The sequence below is a fragment of the Mesoplodon densirostris genome, chromosome 19, assembly GCF_025265405.1.
Source record: "Mesoplodon densirostris isolate mMesDen1 chromosome 19, mMesDen1 primary haplotype, whole genome shotgun sequence".
Lineage (NCBI taxonomy): Eukaryota > Metazoa > Chordata > Mammalia > Artiodactyla > Ziphiidae > Mesoplodon > Mesoplodon densirostris.
In genome coordinates this window covers 55,820,932-55,826,931 of record NC_082679.1, presented here as the reverse complement: position 1 = coordinate 55,826,931, position 6,000 = coordinate 55,820,932, and positions in this window count along the sequence as shown.

The following is a 6,000-nucleotide window of genomic DNA, read 5'->3' as shown; positions in this document are numbered from 1 at the left end:
CACAACTTGGACCTATTTTTGTGTTGGCTTTGCAAAAGAGCAATATTTTTCTTTTGAAAATTGAGGTTTCCTGAAATCTGGTTTTATTTTCCCAACATAAGCACAAAAGTCCCTATTTTGACTTTTTAATCTACCTTTTGCTTCTTCGTGGAGGTTAATATGAGGTTCCCTATGTCATTAAAAATAATGTGCTGATGCCCCTTGCAGAAGTTCACTAATCAGAGTTCATATTCCTTTCACACAAATATACCAACCTGTCAGATTTTCAACCTATTTAGAGAAGTCCAGCACTCATTCGTGGACATTCATCTTATATTTTGAGTAGGACGCCTTAGCTGTCATCCTTAAGTTTCAGCATGTCTTGACGCTTATGTTTTTACCTCTGGATGGCTTCAATCAGCATGATAGACATGAAACACTGGCTGTTGAAAGTGGGTTCTACTCCGGTGGACTACTGCTTATTTTGGCTTTGTCTCTCTCTTGCAATCTCATATTTTATTGAGCGCATAATTTCCTATCAGCTTCAGACACCAGAGTCACCAGCTAAGACAAAGTTGGGAGGCTAGTCTTTGACAGTGGGAAATTTGATTGTGCTTTAAAAACTCCAACCAACACACACCATATGCTGTCATCCAAAGGAAGACTTATGTCATGGTTTCAACTTCATGGTCTTCAATTTCAACATGACATGAATGATGTGGAAGGGAAGTCCATTTAGATGATAAGAGGAGGATAATTTGTACTGAGAAATTATTCACCATTGTGATAAATAATCCCTGGCACATAATAACAGAAAATCTCAACCCTTGAACTGAATTATATATAGATGTGTGCCTCATAAACAAGGTAGAAAATACATTTTTTAAACTGCTGTGTTTGCAAAATCCTTTCACATCCAAGCCATCCTCATTAATAATCATAAAGAAGCACATTTCCAAGCTCAGAATCACATTAATCTCTCCCCACGTGACCTGATCATGCACTTGAGGGAGAATTGCCTTCATGTGCACTATGTGTTTTTTCTTGTGTTCCTGGTGGACAGCTTGGAAATGCAGAGCAACGTGGGGTTGGGAGCAGAAGGAGAAACCAGTAAGATAAAAAATGAATTTCAAGAAAATTGGACTTTTTCTGATTCATCACTGAAGCAATAATGGAATGAAGAGATGAGTGGGTTTTTTCCCTTCCTACACTCAGGGAAGGTGAGAAGGGAATAATGTTTCTTTTCTTACTGATGATCTGTACCATCGTATCTGGAAAAGTTGATGGGGAGACTTAACAGGATTTTTCTTTTGAAAGCCTGTGCTTATAATTGTTACAGAGTTGGATTTTCCAAGGGAGGGAGGTTATCCAAGGGTTGGGAGACAGGAGAATGGCTATATACAAAACAGAATGTGAGGATTCCTCAAGAAGGGGGTAGGGATGGTGGTGGGGCAAGGAAGCGGTGGAATGAAGCAGAGGAAAAATAAGATGAACAAGCGAGATTGCCTTGTGTCTCTCTTCAAGGCTGCCTTCTGGAGGAGGATAAACCTTGGATGGTACATGATGACTAAGTGATACCTATGAAGGTTGGATGCCCACTTTGAGAGAAGTGAGGGGAGCTCCCTGGGGTCAAACAAATAGTCAGTGGAGAAATCTGCAAAGAATGTCTTCTTCTGCCAGGTGCTGCCATGTTGGGCTGCCTACAGATGTTTGGTACCCAATGATGGCATGGATGACCTAGACAAAGGGGCAATAGTAATAATGGAAACCCCCACAGTGGATCAAAATCAGGCCCCCAATCCATCTTCTTAGAACTGCACACACACTACTACCCTTCCCCCCATGTCAGCTCTGCTTCTGTTTATTATTTTAAGATGCTGTGTAAGATTTTGTTTGAAGACAGGATCCTCTTAATACAAACCAAAGTTTGAGAACCATTGAGTTCCACCTCTCTGTTTATCAGAGGCAGAGAATGAGTCCTAGAAAGTTAATCCCCATAATCTCCCCATGTAGGAGAAGGGAATACAAACCTGCTAAAGCAGGCTCTCCAATCATCTCCACTAAGACACCAGACATATGAATGAGCCAATTGGATTTTCCAGCCCTATCAAAGGCCCCAATGACTTCAGTCCCATAGGACATCGTGTGAATTAGAAGAATCACCCAGCTGAGCCCAGTCAACCTGAAGTATCTTGAGAGATAATAAAATTGCTATTTTAAGCCAAAATAATAATAATAATGCCAAGAGGTGGGAGGAGATACAGGGGAGGGTCAGATAACATTGTCCTGACTCCTCAGAGGTTATCACAAGGGTCAAATGAGATCAAGTGTCTGAAGTCATTTAGCATATACTCAAGCTTTATTACCCCTGTCACCTGTTGAGTAAGCACATCCAATATGTATTTTTTAAAATTTTTATTGGAATATAGTTGATTTATAATGTTGTGTTAGTTTCAGGTGTACAGCAAAGTGAATCAGTTATACATACACATATATCCACTCTTTTTTAAGATTCTTTTCCCATTATAGGCCATTATAGAGTATTGAGTAGAGTCCCCTGTGCTACACAATAGGTCCTTATTAGTTATCTATTTTATATATAGTAGTGTGTATATGCCAATCCCAATCTCCCAATTTATCCCTCCCCCCTTATCCCCACAATATGTATGTATTAAGCATTTATTGACTATTGCATCATCTGTTCTAAAACCTGACACTAGGACTCCTCTTTCAGGAAAGTTATGGTGAACTGCTGTCAGGTTGACTCAGGTTGAATTCAACAAAAAAGAGAGATTACCTGGACCTTGATACCAAAAGAAGGCTGTAGGATTTCATAGAAAGAGCTCACCTATGGATCAGAGGGCAAGGAACGTATAAGGGAACCAGGGGAGGAGAGGAGGATTGGAGTCAAGCCCTGAAGAACTGGCTAGAATCTAGGATCTTAGGACTAGAAGAAAGTCTGGGGACCTCCAATTCAACTTCTGCTCCACTGGAGGAAATTCCTGGGTGTAATCGCCACAGGGATTATCTGCTTGAGTTCTCAAGGATTCTTGCCTTATATTATCTTCAACACGTGCAACTTTATAAATATCTCCATTTCCAAGAAGGACAAAGCTCAGGAGTATTCAGTGAGCTAATGGGTCTACCCAGGCAATATGGTGAAGCTTTGCAAGTGGATGTGGACAGTTAGGAGCTAATGCTTTGCAATCACACCATCCAGAGTTTGAACAGTGACTTTGCCGCTTCACAGTTGGGCAGTTGATATAACCCCTCTGAGCCTCAGTTTCCTGGTGTGTAAAATGGGGGCCATAACCGTACATCCCATGTAGAGTTATCATGAGAATTAAAACAGAGTTACTAGACAGTGTTGTGAAGCACTTCGAAAAGTGTCCTATGTGTTCAGGACTTGACGAATGATGTGTTTTCAGTATCAGGGGAAAGAGAGGAAAGAAACCTAGTCTGGAGGCTGAGCATACACGTGGCTTTGAAGAAGGAAGTGCCATGATGAAAAATAGAGGATTCAGGATCAGATGCAGGCTCTGGGTGTTCAGTCTTGTGATGGACTTGGATTTCTTCGTGTGTTGCTCAGGGTTTCTTAGTCTCAACACTTTTGATCCTCGGGGCTGGATAATTTCTTTCTTGGTGGGGGGATGCAGGAGCGGGGCTGTCATGTGCATGATAGGAAACTTAGCAGCATCACAAACATCCTTTGGGGAACAAAACCGACCCTGGTTGAGAACCATCAGCCTAGCCATTGCCTGGGCTCGTTCACTGCAGCGATGCATGGGGCTCTCCTGTGGGAATTTTGGTGCAGACTTTCCTGTAGCAGCTCACAGCTGGAAAGTCCTTGAACGACTTCACCAGGGATATATAATAACTCAGCCCAAGACTGTCTTTCCCCTCCACCCCCCTTAATTCCCATGATTGTACAGTGTTTCTTTTCAGTTTTCAGCTCTGGGAATTTGTCTTTTCTCACTCGCCAAAGCCACAGCTCAGAGCAACCATCAGAAAATGATTAACACTGTCTGTCTGTGCTATTGAACAATCGCAAGGTAGATACGTCCCGGATACGGTTTGAACTTACTCTATGACCCCAGTGAAAGACAACGTGGTTTATATTTTTTAACTGTGAGAATTTCATGGGGAATATTTTTCTTCATTTTGTTTTCTTTTTAGGAAAACTAACTTTCTTGGTCTCCCTGCCCTGTCGTTCTCCTCTTTGTGTCATTTTAAATCATCACTTGGAATTTCAGTGAGGGGTTAGGGAGGTCTTAAAGAGGTCACCTGCTTTAGACGTGTTTGTATGGACGTTTTGAGTTTGGTCTAGCTCCTGGAGGAGTGGGGTGTGCTCCTTAGGGTCTAGGTTCCTGGATAGTATTCTTGGTGGGAAGAAGAAAGCTTGGGTATGCACTTGGGGAGGAACTGGAGAGCAGGGTGTTCATTAAGCACCAAGCTAAGCATCTCACTGCATTGTCTTACTCGACCCTCCCAAAGGTATTATGTGAAATAGGGATGACGGTAATTATACTACAGAGAAAGTGAATGAGGCTCAGGTAAGTGACCCGTATCACTGACCCTTTATCATATAGTTTGTAATCTTACCCAGGGATCCAGGCCCATGTTCTCTTATGCTACAACCTGTGTCCATTTCAGCAATCAACACGACCTCCACACTGCCGGGTGCTGATGTGTTAGGGTTACACATATCCTGTTCACATCCTTACTTGCCTTGAATATTAATGCCATTAGAGCCTTAAATCCATGAATAGACTCCCTTGCAAAGTCTGGCTGGGAGGACCAGGCAGTGAGTTTGGCTGAACTGCAGAAAGCCTGCAGGTGACCTTGCCTCATCTTGACGTACACACTATATACTCCAGCTCCAGGATTTACTAATAGTGGGCAGCTGTGGGAAGTGCAGAGGCAGACAGAAAATCCATTGGGATAGAATCCCAATTCTGGGATTCAAATTCAGATCTGTATGACCCTGGACAAGTTATCTCTTGGTTTTCTCTTCTTTGAAATGGGAATGATGATCGCAATTCATGGGCAAAGGGAGTACCTGGGAGAAAGGAAGTGCTCCATACATGGGTCCTTGTCTCTTTCTGCTCCACCTTTTTCTTGTTATCAGGCATCAACAGAGGTTTCTCCACCCACCTCTCCATACCTGTGGCCTGGACCTCATCCCTGAAGGCCAGTGATGATGCATCGCTCCCTCACTGCATCAGAATGAGCTGAGGTCCTGCCAATTTCTATGGGTGCTTCCATGAAGCAGGGCTCTTTTCCCACCACTCACTGGTCCTCCCAGACTTCGTCACCTTCTAAGTTTGGGGGACTCTCTCTCCCCGAGCTCTCTCCTTCCCTCTGCTTCCTGTCTGAAACAGCCTTGTCCACTCTGTTGTGTGGGTTCCAAAAGTCACCATGTTGTTTTGTCTTTCTTGGGGTTTGGGGTGGGCAAAAGAGATGCTGACCACTGTTGGTTCTTTTTCCTTTTATTTATTTATATTTGAATGAGCAAACACCTTTTTTTTAAGATGTTGGAGATAGGAGATTATTAATTAATTTATTTATTTTTGCTGTGTTGGGTCTTCGTTTCTGTGCGAGGGCTTTCTCTAGTTGTGGCAAGCGGGGGCCACTCTTCATCGCGGTGCGCGGGCCTCTCACTATTGTGGTCTCTCTTTTTGCAGAGCACAGGCTCCAGAGGTGCAGGCTCAGTAGTTGTGGCTCACGGGCCTAGTTGCTCCACGGCATGTGGGATCCTCCCAGACCAGGGCTCGAACCCGTGTCCCCTGCATTAGCAGGCAGATTCTCAACCACTGCGCCACCAGGGAAACCCAAACACCTTTTGTTGTTTGTTTGTTTTATGATGATAACTGCAGACAGTTGGCTCTGAATGCAAACATGAGGAGGCGTGGTCTGATCAAGAAACGTTTCCACCTTATTTCTGTTTAATATAGAAAACATTTCCACAGGGCATATTCTTTTTCTAGGCACTGTTCTAAGCACCTGACACATTTTTTTTTT